The sequence below is a fragment of the Canis lupus genome, chromosome 10 (assembly GCF_048164855.1).
Source record: "Canis lupus baileyi chromosome 10, mCanLup2.hap1, whole genome shotgun sequence".
Classification (NCBI taxonomy): Eukaryota; Metazoa; Chordata; class Mammalia; order Carnivora; family Canidae; genus Canis; species Canis lupus.
In genome coordinates this window covers 70,722,520-70,737,811 of record NC_132847.1, presented here as the reverse complement: position 1 = coordinate 70,737,811, position 15,292 = coordinate 70,722,520, and the positions used below count along the sequence as shown (strand labels likewise).

The 15,292-nt window shown below is 43.0% G+C and overlaps 1 long non-coding RNA gene across 4 annotated transcripts in view; it reads right to left on the bottom strand.

The window, feature by feature from the left end:
* Positions 1 to 15,292, bottom strand: part of LOC140641934 (uncharacterized) — a 107,140-nt gene that overhangs the window by 35,451 nt on the left and 56,397 nt on the right. For 2 of the 4 annotated variants that reach the window (XR_012038515.1, XR_012038517.1), the window contains exon 4: positions 12,474 to 12,643. The exons of the other annotated variants lie outside the window; for them this stretch is intronic. This is a non-coding gene — a long non-coding RNA (uncharacterized lncRNA). The remainder of the gene's footprint in view (positions 1 to 12,473; positions 12,644 to 15,292) is intronic. 4 annotated transcript variants of the gene reach the window in all.

Genomic DNA, 15,292 nt, shown 5'->3' with positions numbered 1-15,292 from the left:
CATCCCAATACTACAGATGAGTAACATCAGGTCTCACGTTTTCAGGGGACACCCTACCAAGAGCCCTCTCTTCTCCAGGATATGCATTCATCCCAGGAGGCCAGGATGCACCATCATCAAAGTCTTTCCTAGTGAGCCTTACCTAGATTTGCCCCCGAACAATGCTGCTTGACTGGTTCCATGTCTATCAGGGCAATAATTTTCCATTTTGACTGCATGTTGGTGGGTGCAGGAAATAGGGATAGATTTAAAACCCTGATACCCAAGCCATACTCTAGACTGGTGAAATCAGAATCCCCAACTGTGGGAGACAAGCAACCATATGTTTTTGAACTCCCAGATAATTCCAATATACAGCTAGAGTTGAGAACCAGAATTTTCAAAGCACTGGCACATGAAGCAGAAAGCCAGACCCTGAAGCTACATTCTCAATTCCATGACATTCCAGCTGTGGAGACCACAGACAGCTGACTAGTCTAACTGAGGCTTGCTTTCCTCATCTGCAAAATAGGCATAACACTGGACCATATCTACAGGTGCCCTTGTGCAGATAAAATGAGATAATGCCCAGGAAGGTGCATGACCCTAGTCAGTGCTTAATAATGACCATTGTCATTCTGGCAGAAAATGACCTGGAAATTCTGTTCTCTATATTTCCTCCCTTCCCCATTTAAGGAAACAAAACCAAATTATGGAAGCTATAAAATTCTAATAAAGGCAAGTAGGGTAAATGATGGGCTGGGGGCTTGGTTAATTCATTCATCAATTGATATTTAATAAGCCACCTCAATGGGTGGGCCCCTGCTGGGTGCTGTGAGTGATTGTCTCACCAAGCTTCCATACCATTGAGCTGAAACTGTGAGGGGCTACAATGAAGAAATTAACAAATCAAACCAAATTTTGGTAAGTGATCCTAAAGGAAAAAAGCAAGGTGTGAAGACAGAAAACAAGGGGGCTCACATCACATATGGGTGAGTCTGTTTGTTTGGTTTAGTTAACATTTGGACCTGGGACTCCACAGCACAATCGATAACTGATAGCAAGTGTGACTCACTCAGTGGGAACTGCTAATTACTAGGACATTCGGGGGCAAAGAACAAGATGGCTGAGTGCTGGCCAGCTGCCAGCTGTCCTGGAGTCAAAAACAAATGAGTCGCACCTTGGACTCTTCCAGCATGGTTGGTGACACCTACCCCATCAAGCCCTCGTACACCGCTCCAAGCTCTCAAACGGAAAACATTTCTCCTGCAGCCACCACGTGGGGTCCCATACTCCCTGCTATTTTTCAGGAATGACACCTAACTAGTCTTTGCTTCCCTCTCTGTTAGGAACTCTCCCAGTTCTCACCCTTGCACTGGGGAAAACAATCTGACACCATTAGAAAAAGCATTGGCAGTGTCCCTTCTCCCAAGAGTTCCATGGGGAGGAGAATAAGATGTGGGTGACAATATCCACTTTATAGAGAAGTAAACTGAAGCTCAGGGAAGAGGCCATCATGCCTAAGGAGTCATTGGAATAAAGGGAGCTGGGTCCAATTGACCCCAGTACCGTGTTCCCAGCCCTATGATGCCTCTAGAAGATGCAGTCCACGGTCAAAGGGTCAAAGATACCCAACTTTATTTACATAGCCAAAATAAATCCCTATAAGTGCTTGTAGATTTAATGCAGGCAGAAGCAGAAGAGTAAGACACTTTCAGGGATGTTCTCCTGCGTCCAGGACACTCTCCCTGTCCACCAACACTTTGGAGGCATTGCCACCTTCTACTACATGTTCCAAGGCAAGACCTGGGGCCATCTTAGACTGATCACACTCCCTGACCCCCGACATTTAATCACTAAGGCTGACCCCATCTTTTATTCTTTATTTCAACACTCCTGCTCACTGGTCACTCTGCCCCATGTGCAGCCCACTCCAGTCTACTCACCACACAGAAGCCCGAGTGGTCTTTCTATAACAAATCATATCATATAACTCTCCCGCTTTAAAATGCCCTAGGAGCTTCCTATCTCCTCTGGGGGGAAATCCAAACTCCTGACCTTGAGAGCACTGAAGTCCAGTCTTGGTTCGGCCTCCTGTTTCAGTTGGTGCTCCCCTTCCCCTAAGTTGGGGACAACAATATGCTAATAATTGTTTAACAATCAGCTCTCCAAAATAAAGCCCTGACCTGTACCATTTACCACTATCCATGGTGTAGATATTTGCACCATGATCAATTCAAAGCCAACAACATAGGGCCACTGAATGGAGAGTTGAGGGGAGTCGGGTATGGGCACACCATTACATAGTATTTCCAACCCTCAGATACCATAGAAATAAGTAACTGCAAGAGGCTAGAGGATAATAAAATGTGGTGACAATTAAGAAGTGACAAGTTTTGAGGATTTATTACCTTTAATTATAGTATTAGCTTTAATATAATGTATTTGAATGGAAGTGTATGTAATTTAATTCTTAATCATGGCTATGTTTAATGACCAGCTCACAAAATTCCTGAAAAGTTAACATCCAGCTCTTGCAAACTGGTAGACGTTGGCTTCCGCCCCACTGGCTAAAGCACTGCTTTTCCTCATTTCTTGGCCTATTTTTCACTCTGAGTGGAGTGCCTGCCTTCCTCCCTACCTCAAGGGGAAGACTCCGCTCCAATGTCACTTCCACTGTGGAGCCTTCCCTGGATGACCCCATACTGGGGCTCCCTCAGACCCCACCCCATCCCCTCCTCCATCACAGCTCATTGCTTTTCTGTCTTTCCCCCATTAGATGGTATCTTATTGCCTCTTGGAAAGTAGCATCAAGTGGAGCCTAAATAATGTTCATGGAGCAAACTAGTACCCGTAGTCCCTTCTTGTTAATTTATCTTCCAATTCCCAAATGGAGATTTATTGTTTTAATATTATTATCATTAATTTTATTATATATTATTCATTATTATTAGTTTTTATAATTATGCATTTCCAATCAGAAATTATTATAGGATTTATTCAATCATGTCTCTTGATCTTGCCCAAACATGCTTTACATGGGGGAGAGAAGCAAGTTGGGGAAAGTGGAAGTAGATGTTTCCACACAAAATCCACAAAATAAATTTTTATCATTTATGTTTTGGCAGATATGTAAGTTCAGATGCCACCTTCATCCCCACTCCAGAATAACTCTCTCCAGCAAGAAGACAGGAGAGAAAGTCAGGACAGGAGGAAGGTAGACCAACCAAGCAGCATCCTGGAGCTTACTCTGGAAATGGTGCAGAACAAACTGGGAAAGAGAATACAAGCACCTGCCAGAGCAGGCTCTGGTGGACACTTCCTATTTGCTCAATTTTTATTCAATTCTCAAGAGAGTATCCATCCAGAATTATTACCTCCATCTTACAGCTGAATAAATAAATGAAGGCTTGAAGAAATACTTTGACTCTTCCAAAGTCTTATAGGTCATGAGCTTGGGAGCTAAGATTTAAACTGAGGGCTGGCTGATGACAAAAACCATGTTCTACAGCTTTTCGTGAGTTAATTACACCTCAGTGAAGCAGTTTTTGTTATGTGCTCTTAATCACTATAACAAAATATACTGTTGCTTTGTCCTCTTCTTTCCAGAAGGCAGGCAAGCAGGCAGGAAGGAAGGAAGGAGAAGAAAGGGGGAGAGAGAGGAAGGAAGGGAGGGAGAAAGAGAGAAAGAGAAAGAAAGGATAGAGGAGGGAGGGAAAGATAGAGGGAGAGAGGGAAGGGAAGGAACACTTATCATAAATGAGAACTGTCCCTGAGGCAGATACGACACTAGGTGTTTCACCCTCATTAATTCATTTGACCTTCCCTAGAAGATAGGTATTATTACTCCCATTTTATACACAAGCAAACTGAGACTAGAGAGCTTAAGAAAACTGGCCAATGCTGCACATCTCATAAGCAGAACTCAGCTGCCAAAGGCTTTCTTCCTGCCATGCTCCCCACCTCTCCCTTCTGACCTGCCAGTGCCCCCAGCCCCACTTCCACGTGCAGCCACACCCAGTGGAGGATGGCAGTACAAATCAGTATCTGAGCATCAGCTCCAAAGAATGTAAATCAACACATGGTTGCTCCAGGAGGACCAGGCTCAGCATCCGGATTCTTCAAGATGACAAGAAAGTAGCCCGTGATTGCATCAGCCAGATATTCTAAGCAGTGTCCCGTGGCTTTGTGAAATGAAGAAGGAAGCTAAGAAGAGAGTACTGAAAAACACTGGACATTTCCCTGTGCTTCCCCAATCATCCCCCGAAACAAATCCTGAAAGGTTAAATGTGGTTTCATCACCAGTGTGGGTGTCAAGTTCATACAAGAGAGAAGAAGTCATTCATACGGTACTTAAGCCTTCTTTACATAAAGGTATGTTACATGAACTCTGGACCCCAGTGCAAAACCACAGAGGGAAAATGCAGCCCCATGCAATACAGCATAGAAAAGCCCAGACCAAAAGACCTGGTCTCTACATGTTGCTCTCTCAAGTGCTTTTAGGCAGGTCACACAACAAAGTTGTTGTGCATTCATCCAATTAACAGCAGCACTTGGTTCTGAGCTCTACGCTGAGCTCTGAGAAAACAAAGAGAAAGAAGACGTTGGGACTTCCAGCTCTACCATGCAGAATAGTGGCTAAGGGTCTTACCTTCCTATCATAACAGCCATAAAACTGAAAATATATGTGACTCAGCTGCCTTGGGGCTTTGGCAGATGTCAGGTTGTGGGACTGCTGAGGCAGCTAGAATCTGTGGGGAAGGCTGCAGGAAAGAAGGACACTATGCAGAGAAGCTGCAGAAATCTTCTTGCAGGTCCCTTTGGTTGGGTATTAAAGTGTGCACATGCAGAAGTTTTGCAGAGGGAGCCACCAGGGGACCTAAGATTCTGAATGGAGATCACAGGGGTCACACACTACTGGGGTCCCATGGGGTTCTGACCAGCTGGAGTCAAAACAGATGACTGGAAGCCCAGGCATTCAACTGTGACCTCAGAAAGGCCATTTTTAGGAGGAGGCTACACCATACTCCATGCAGCTCATCCTGACAAGCCCTTAGAACAAGCCTTGATGGGATCAAGCCCACCAGGAAAAAACCCAACACCAACAACAACTCAATGCCTTTCGAGAGAAGGTCACAAAAATCCAGGCTCATGACATAGCATCTACATATGTAACATACAATAAAAAGTCATGAAACATGGGGTCAGGAAAAATTCTACACATAACCAGAAAGAGAAAGAAATCGATAGAAACATACCCAGAAATGGCAGAGCTGTTGGAATCAGGAGACAATGTCTTTAAAATTGCCATTATAGATATGTTCGTAGTTCTAAATGAAAACAGTGGGCATAAGTGAACATCTAGGGACTCTCAGTAAATAACTAGAAGCCATGAAAACAATCAAAAGCAAATTCTAGCAACAAAAAACACCATACCAGAAATTTTAAAATTCACTGTATGGATTAAACAGCATAATGTACATTGCAGGGAAAAAATGTACTGATGAACTCAAAGACAGGTCATTAGAAATGATCCAAACTAAGGCATACAGAGAAAAAAAATACTGAAGCTGAACTTGGGTGACCTGAGGGGCAAAATCAGGTCCAACATATATATTATTAGAGCTCCAGGAAGAGAGAAAAAAAAAAGATTGGAAGCAGAAACAGCAACAGCACAAAGAGAAATAATAACCCAAAATTTCCAAATTTGATTATAAGAAAAAAAAACCCATGGACCCAAGAAACTCAATAAGCTACACATAGGATACATTAAGGAAGAAGAAGAAGAAGAAGAAAGAAGAAGAAGAAGAAGAAGAAGAAGAAGAAGAAGAAGAAGAAGAAGAAGAAGAAGAAGAAGAAGAAGAAGAAGGAGGAGGAGGAGGAGGAGGGGGAAGGGGAGGGAGGGGGAGGGGGAGGAGGAGGAGAGAAGAAAGAAAGAAAGAAAGAAAGAAAGAAAGAAAGAAAGAAAGAAAGAAAGACCAAACAAAGACATCATATTCTAATGAATGAACACAAGACAAATCTTAAAAAGCAGTCAGAGAAAAAGACACATTACATTCAGGCAAACAATGACAGGAGCTGTATCCAGGTTCTCAACAGAGACAAGACAATAGAATAAAACCTTCAAATTGCTGAATGAAAAATGGATCAACACAAAATTCTATATTGAGTGAAATTCTCCTTCAAAAATGAAGGCAAAATAGAGACAAGATGGTCTCTATTGGGAGACAGGAGAGCAATGTAGGAGTCTAGACTAATCAAGGGATGAAAGAAATCATGCCTCTCTGGCCCTTTCCCTGAAATCTTGGGGAATGAGAGAGAAGATTGCGATTTTACTGACACCCTTCCCCCCACTCAGAAGGGCAATTTCTTCCTGTTACTCATTCCAGAAATAGCTTTTGCCTACCAAAAAGTTTTGAAAATTTTTTCTGGGAAAGAAATTTTCTTTGGGAATCTTAGCAAAAGACAGACAAAAAGACATATTTCTAGCAGAGTGATGAATGGAGAGAGAATGTGCCGGAAACTTCCCATCATTCAGTGTCCCACCTGGTGACGGAATGGAAAAAAATCTGGACAGGGTTTGCATGGAATCAAAGAGGTCAATGTGATACTGTCTCCAATGATCAGAAATCAGTGTGCGAACTAAGTAAATAGGATCCCCTTCTTAAAATACCCCAGAGAATTTCAGGAAGGGGAATTTTCCTGTAATTGACAACATATCAACAAAAGGACCGATGGGCCTGAGCCATGTTAGAAGGCCAGTGCATTGCAATCATTCATTCACCCAACATTTGATGAGTACCTACCCTGTGCCGTGTTCTATTTGCATTAGACTATACCCACTAAGAACATAAGCAGGGTCTCTGCTCTCAAGAAGCTTACATTCTAGTGGCATGGGGGGTGGGCAGTTTCCTTTAAAGGTGATTGTGGATCATGTACATGCTATGTATGGGTAATAGGAGCAATGGAAAGAGTCATGGGAGTGAGGATTGAGACCTTAAACAGGGAGATGTTGATGATGATGATGATGATGATGATGATGATGATTCTAAAATAAATGAGGGTGGTAAAAATCAAATGGAAAGGATTTCCAGAGATTTTGGAATGGCAGAGATTTTAATTATACTCCTAAGAGTCATCAAATCTCCCCAACTGAGGTATCTCTGGAGCATCTAGAGCCCAGTAGTAATCCCCCAGATGAACTAGGGCCTCTTCCTAATTCTATAGCTAATGAAGTGCTACTTAAAGAGCTTTCAAATCCTGACACTCAGAATCTAGATGCCTGGAACAAGGAGATCTGGATTCCTTACCATTTGACAGTCTTGGTTTTCAGGCACCAGTGGGCTCTTCAGAAGATCCCACAGACCCAGAGACCACAGTTCCCAGCAGCAGCCCCATCAGGGCAGCAGGGCGCCAACAAGTCAGCAGTCAAGGCGGCTGAGCTGCACCTACATGCAATGGCTGCAGGTCAGCAGCCACATAAAGAAACAAAGACTGGATGAAAGGAAACTGGATCCCATAGTGCCATGAGCACCCTGAAATGAGTCTACTGTTGTCTCAGATGGCCCTTCAAAACACATGCCATCCACATTTTTATCAGTAGTTATCCAAATTCCTGCACTTCATGGATTACCTCCTTAGTGAAGCTTTCCCTGATGGCTCTGCATAGAGCCCCACATCTCTTTTGTTTCCTTCATAGGGCCTTATGTAACCTATTTTTATGTGTCTATAAGGCGGTGGCTACATCTGCCTTTTGCTGCTGAATCCTGGCACCTAGCACAGTTCCTGGAAAATAGTGGGTAGATAATGGAAAGGTGTCAAGTGAAGGAATACTCAACTGGGAAATTGCTTACTGAAAGGAAGAAATGTAGATTTAAACATCCCTAAATATTCGCATTGAGTAGTAGCCTTGTAGTGTTTCATTCTAGTGAGCCAAAGACTTGAAATTTTGAATTAAAGTATAAAAATATAAACATTCTTTTTTTTATTTTTTTTATTTATTTATGATAGTCACAGAGAGAGAGAGAGAGAGGCAGAGACACAGGCAGAGGGAGAAGCAGGCTCCATGCACCGGGAGCCTGATGTGGGATTCGATCCCGGGTCTCCAGGATCGCGCCCTGGGCCAAAGGCAGGCGCCAAACCGCTGCGCCACCCAGGGATCCCAAAAATATAAACATTCTTAACAAAGGATATTAATTCTATTCCCGAGACATACTAATGCTATGGAACATATAAAAACATTGCAGCTTAAGCATCATCGTTAAAAAAAAATTCTTTAAAGCCAGAAAACAGCTACACTGACTCCTTGATAGAAGAGTTCCCCATATGCCGAATTTTAAGCACCCACGAATTTTATTTTGGTATCTTTAAGAATTCTAATTTTCATCTAACTGAATAACTCCAGCTTGGTAATAGTAATAGAAAAGAGTGAAACTGAGAGCCAAGGAATATGATGTTTTGAAATGAAAGTAAACCTTAGCTTCTGCAAAGCCTTGGTTAAGATGCACAGAACAGAGAGGGTGTTCACACAGAACCCAGGAAACAGGCAAAGCATAGAGAACACTGGAGACCCAGGAGAAAAGAATTGCTAAGCTTCCTGACATTTGTCAACACTCAGATCGAGGACCAATACAGGCACACACATTCAACACACACGTACACACATGCACCCGGGAGCCTCTTGAGATGTGCATCGTTACATAAACTAAATTTATGAAATTTGCGAGCATTTCAAAACCAAAATCTCCAGAAAATGAAGGTCCATGAGGGTTTCTCTATAAAGAAAAATTTCTGCACCAGTCCACTAGGAAACAAGAAGTAAGCATCTTCCCAAACGAAGCCACATTGTGATGGTAAATCTTCAAAAACGTTCAACAAAGAATTACACGTTGCGAGGTGGTGTTCAGTGTGATCAGGCGTGCAAGGCCTGGAGTCAAACTACTGGCTTGGTGCTCTCTTCATGCTCCTGGCCTGCTGAGTGACTGTGGGCGCACGACTTGGGGCCTGGAAGTTCCACCAGCGGCACAACCCCGGACCCCCCACCCCATCTTCATGAGCAAAACGGGGATGAGGATGGTGACACCTCCTCATTCAGTTGTCATGAGCATTACAAGAGACCCCGCGTATAAACCGCTCAGTGGCCTCTCCATTCCCCATAGAATGTCATCTACTACTATTACTTTTATCTCAGACTTCTATTTCCGCCGGCTGAACACTAATGTTTTTGTGCCCCTCTCCCCATTTCTGCAAAATATTCAAGAAGGAAAAGCCAGAGTTCTCTTGAGGGATATCAGCTCGCAAACAGTTTGAGTCAGCTGTTGTGGGCAAGCCTGCTTCCCTTTTTTTTCATTCTGCTAATGTGAGCACATTTCTATCTCGTGTAGTCTGCCGTTTGGACTCCGAGACCATCAAAGCAAGTTAATTTAAATGTTACTACAAAGGTGAAACAAGAATCCTGGGGAGAGTGAGATAAGCTGCCAGCAGCTTCTCCAGCCCAAGACCCTAGTTTTGTGAAATCGGTATTAACCCCACAGCTCCTGCAACGAAGTGGGACTTCAGATGGGGTGACTGGGTGACGGGCACTGAGGTGGGCACTTGACGGGATGAGCACTGGGTGTTTTACTATATGTTGGCAAATCGAACTTCAATAAAAAAATGCATATTAAAAAAAGAAGAAGAAAAGGTGTTCATTATCGTCTCCTCGGGTTGGCTCGCAGCCCTCTCCCTACTCCCATTCCAGATGCAGGTACACGACACACACACATTCACATGCGATTCACCCCCATGCACACACTGACATACACACACACAGTCATGGGTGCATACACATACATTCGTATACACACACGAACCCCCTCACGCCCATACACATTGTCTCCCAAGCTTGAACACACACACACGTATTCACACACACACATTCGCGCCCCCCCCCCCCCATGGACCTTGATAAATGGTTGTGAAACATTCACTTTTTTAGCTCTCAAGAGAAGGTTCTCCCAGACAGCAGTGATAGCTCCAAGAACCAGGAGAAGACACTCTTTACCTGGGGCAGATTCAGGAAGAAGAGTGAAGCCTTACATCAGGGCCCGGGTGTGGCTTTGGAAGCTCAGTCACTTCCCGCATTGCAAAGGTTAAAGAAGTTACCCAAAACATTACAGAAGCTAAAGATTTTAAAGGACTTTTGGGCAAATGCACTAGTTTCCCTTGTAGGTGATCAAGACATCTTAGCCTTCCCTCACAGGAAATGAAATCTGCAAGGTATGGGGCTTGGAAATTCTACAACCATACACTAGTGCCAATTTAGACCAGCTCAAAAAAAGTGGAGGTTTTTTTCCTATTTGATGATTGCTAAGGAATATATGAGAGATCCTGAATTCAAGATGCAATGGGAAAATGATGAAGAGCTCTGCGTAAGAGGGAAACACCCAGTCCTATCCAATGTCCCATGTCTGCAACAATTCTCTTCTGACCTGGACGCTCAACCAAACACTTTCTGGCCATGACCTTGGACTTTATCTCTCTCACACATACTTCTTACAAGGTATAAATAAGGCGTAAACCACTAGCCCAGTGCCTATCGGTATAATTTCCGATATAATTTCTGAATTTAACCATTCCGCTGCATTTATTTAATTGTACGCTCCGTTCCCATCTAAGTAGGAAAATTCATAATGAATAATGTATGATCTTTTCCCAACTTGTAAACATGTGCTGCACAAGGAGACCCAACTGAGTGGCACTCAACCGTGGCAGCACACCAGAAACTTCAAAGAAGGGGCCAACATGCCAATTTTGGAAAGCCTGAAAAATCAGAATCTCTAGGGTCAGACCTGGATAGGTATTACTTTAAATCTTTCTATGTGGTATGATTCAGTACCTCTGATCTATCCCTTCTGGGGGGGAGTAGATTGACACAGCAAGCCAAACATGAATAATCCCATTCTCTCTTGAAACCCTCTAATGGTTTCCCATTGCAATTAAAATCAAGTGCCCACTGTGGGGATTTTCTAACACAGTCTACCAGGCCCTATATAACCAGGGTCCCTCTTGGCTTTGACCACTATTCCTACCACCCCCCTTCCAGGGATACCCAGGGACTTTGCACGGGCTGCCCTCATGTTCATACTGTTTTTCCCAGAATTTTGTGTGGCTTGCTCCTTCCCATCAGTTATTCTTAGCTCAAATGTCATCTTTTGGAGACGCCTTCCCCAACCATAGCAAGCCGGATCCCCACCAACTGATTATTACTCTCTCCCACTGCCCATGCACGCCATGTAGCCCTACCCATAATCACGTTTGTTTTTATGGTCCATCTCACTCCATCCCCATTAGGATGTAAGCTCATTGAGAGCAGAGACCTTGCATACATTATGAATGGTTATGGCCCAATGTCTACACAACACAGTGTGACACAAGGTAAGCACTCAACAAATACTGATTGAATAAATGAACAGAGTGCATTGGCCTCCTAAAATGATGTCAAGTCCATAGGTTGACAAGTCCTCTCTGTTGATATGTTGTGAATCTCAGGGAAATTCCTCTCCCAAAATTCACTGGGTTATTTTAGCAACGGATTGGAAATCCTAATTACTCAGGTCACGCAATGCTTAATTAAGCTGCTTTCAGTTTATTCAATTAAAAACCTTTCTTTCTCTTGACGTTGCTGATTGAATGGCCCTAAAGTCTGAGAAGTAAGAATAAAAAGGAGGAAAAAAAGCACCTCAATAGCATTCTTTTTCACCAAAGCAGCTTAATTTAATACTATGGATCCACATTTTTCATGACTGTATTTATGGCACAAGGCAATGAATTCCCGGCTCCTAAAACTTCAAAGCAATAATAATATTACGGGCCTCACTTCCTTCCTAAGGCATATTGTATATGCCTACTGCAAGATGCAAATCCAGCAATTTGCTAAAGTATGAAGACACTGTATAGAGCTGTGGTTTCAAAATGTTAACAGCAGAGCCCCTTTGTTAAAATGAGATGTGAGATGCTTTGAAAATGAGATACTCAAGGGGGCAAGACACTAAGCTACTCCAGTTACTATATATGTGAACACAGGTCAGCAAGTTAAATGAGTGGGGTTCTGCTGGTCATTCCACTAGGAGAACAGGTATCTCAGGCCACATGTCATTTAAGAATGTGAGCTGAAGGTGGCCTCATCATTTCAGGGTATGAATAGCCGCTATCCACACAACATGCCCAGCAATTCAAGGACAATATTGCTCAGCTGAGGGTACAGCAGCTCCACTTAGAGATAAAACTGGCTGTGATGTGTATGTTGAGAGTCCTGCCTCCCAAAGCCCCTCTAGAGCTTCTCAAGCTGTGTCTTTCAAAGGAATTTTCATGGGCTGCCTTTAAAATATCACCCTGGTTAGGATGGAGTTCCACCAGGTGAAAGCAGATAAAGCAGCACTGCTCTGATGAAGTTATGTGGGAGAAATTCCAAAAGCCTTGTCCTTCCCCATGCAGCCTCCCCTGATTCTCTTTACCTGTCTAGAGACTGAGTCCAGAGCTCTCTATAAAATGCATATAAGGTGTGGCGCTTGCCATGGAAAGGGCTGCGAGAGATCACAGGACTGAACAGGCCCAACTTGTCGTCAGAGCTCAATTAAGATGTGTCAACCTGTTGCAATAGGGCTGAAGATGGATCTTGACGGATCTATTGAGACAAAAAGAACAGGCATTTTGATGGCAGGACCAACACATTTCCTATGAAAAATACAAGAACTAAGAAGGAGTTGATATTTAGGGAGGAGGATGACTTCACTGGAGAGAGAGATTGGCACAGAGTAAGAATGCCCCATCAGACCAAGGCAGCTGGGGTAGCTGGTGTGCACTTCCTGAGCTGGGCTTTATTCTGAGAGTTACAAGCATCAGGCAAAATGATGCATAGAAGAGATTCCTTTCATCTAGTGTGCTTCCTGCCCTGGTGGCTTAGCTGGCATTTTTCACTTACAATGGCATTTTACTTATTTCTGGCTCAAAGGGAGCAGGAAAAAAATGAGGAAATGAAAAAGGATTAAGACTATTCATTTCAATTAATATTTGTTGAGTGTCTACACAGCAGACATTATTAGGATATCAAATAATAACATAATAATGTCCAGACATTATTGCCAGAGATACCATTGTGAGCAGGACAGACAAGATCTGTGGTCTCATGAAAATAATATTCTAATGGGGAAAACTAGTAACAAGCCAATCACTACCTAGAGAACTAAAATATGGTGATGGAATCAGGAGTGGTTGGGTGGGCAGAAAGGAACCAATTGCAGTTGGTCAAAAGAGGGGCAATTCCAGGTACAGAGAATAACTAGTGCAAAGGCTTTAAAGCTTGAAGTATTCAAGGAACCAACAGAAAGCCACTGTGGTCTCAGAAGGGGGGTGGGGAGGGAAACAATCCATTAAGAGATGAGATCAGAGAAGAAAATAGGAGCCTGACCATGTAGGGCTCTGTATGAGGAGAAAGAGTAGAGCTTTAAACTATAGTCAATCTGAAGCCATTATAAGTAGTAAGCAAGATAGTGGGGCACCTGGGTGGCTCAGTTGATTAAGTGTCTGCCTCTGGCTCAGGTCATGATCTCAGGGTCATGGGGAGCCCCACATTGGGCTCCCTGCTCAGTGGGGAGTCTACTTCTCCCCCTCTTTCTGCTCTTTCCCCCTGCTCATGCCCACTCTCTCTCTCCCTCTCTTTCAAATAAATAAATAAAAATCTTTAATTAAAAAAAAAAGTAAGCAAGGTATTGACATAATCCAAGTATATTTTCAAAGGACAATCTGCCCTCAGTTTAGAGAACAAATGTGCAAGTGTGGAAAGAAAAACACCAATTAGAGGATCATTTGGATGTCCAAGGCAACAAAATGCGGCTATAGTCTATAGATGCAGATTTTTAAAAAAAGTGAATTATTTTGAATTATGTTTTTCAAATAGATTCCACATGATTTAATACTGGAATGAGGGGAAGAGAGTAATCATGGTAACACCTAGTTGTCTAGGTTTGAGCATCTGGGAGAGTGTTGCTACCATTTACTTAAGTGAAGTCAATGGATGAAGGAATGGCCTTGGGTGTGGGAGGAATCTAGACTTATACTTTCACTATGTAAGTTTTGTGATGCCTTTGAACATGTCAGACAAGTAATAAGCAATAAAAATCTACAGTCCCAGGGGTAGTCAACACTAGCCGATATATTTGGGTATCATCAACACAGAGAATTTTTTTTCTTATTGAAGTATAGTTGACTACACAGATATTTTTAAAGTCATGGGTTGAGGGAAGTCACCTAGAAAAACTGCATCAATATAGATGAAGAAAGAGCCAAGACCATCCTGAGATATCTCAAGATTTAGAGGTTGAAAAAATAAATAAATAAAGCAAAGGAAACTGAGAAGTGTCAGCCAGTGCAGTAAAAGAAAATCCAGGGGAGTGGGAGGTCATAGAAGCTGAGAGAAAAGAATTTTTCAAGAAGCAATGGTGCTGGAGACCACACAAGGTAAGACCTAAGTTACCACTGGATTTGACAACATTAAGACCATTGGTACACTTGATAAGCAGTGTTTCAGTATGGTGGGGAGCATCTGTGTCAGTGACCTCTCACTGAGCAACAAGTTGCCAAGTACTTAATGCTTTAAAAGAACAAGTTATAATATCTTACTATTCTGTGGGTTGATGGACAGTTTCTCTGCATGTGATGTCAAGGGTGAGTTGGGTTGGTTACAGTCAACTGGAATCAACTGGGCTAGAACATCTCACTCTGAATGCTCAGTAGCTAGAATTTGATCCTGGCTGTTGGCTGGGAGCTCCACTTGGGCTGTGGACCAGAGAAGCTACAGGCGGCTTAGGTTTCTGAGAAAGAGTGTCCCAAGCGGGATCAGTCCACGAGATCCACCGAGGCAGAAGCTGCAGGGATTTTATGAGCTAGTTTCAGAAGTCATGGAGCACTGCTTCTATCATGTTCTATTGATCAAAGTAAGCCCAGAATCAAGGGGAGGGGAAACAGACTTTTCTTTTTCTTTTTCATTAAAGTAGAGTTGACACACAATGTTACATCACTTTCAAGTATACAACACAGCAATTTGACAAGTCCACCTGTCTCCCTACAACACTATTATAATACCATTGACTATCTTCCCTATGCTGTACCTTTTACCCCATGACTTATTCATTCCATAGCTGAAAGCCTGTACTCCCATCCCCCTTCCCTCATTAGCCCATCCCCCTCAACCCCTCCCTCTGACAACCACCAGTTTGTTCTCCATTTTATGGGTCTGTTTCTAGATTTCACCTTTCAATAAGAGATTAGCAAAGAA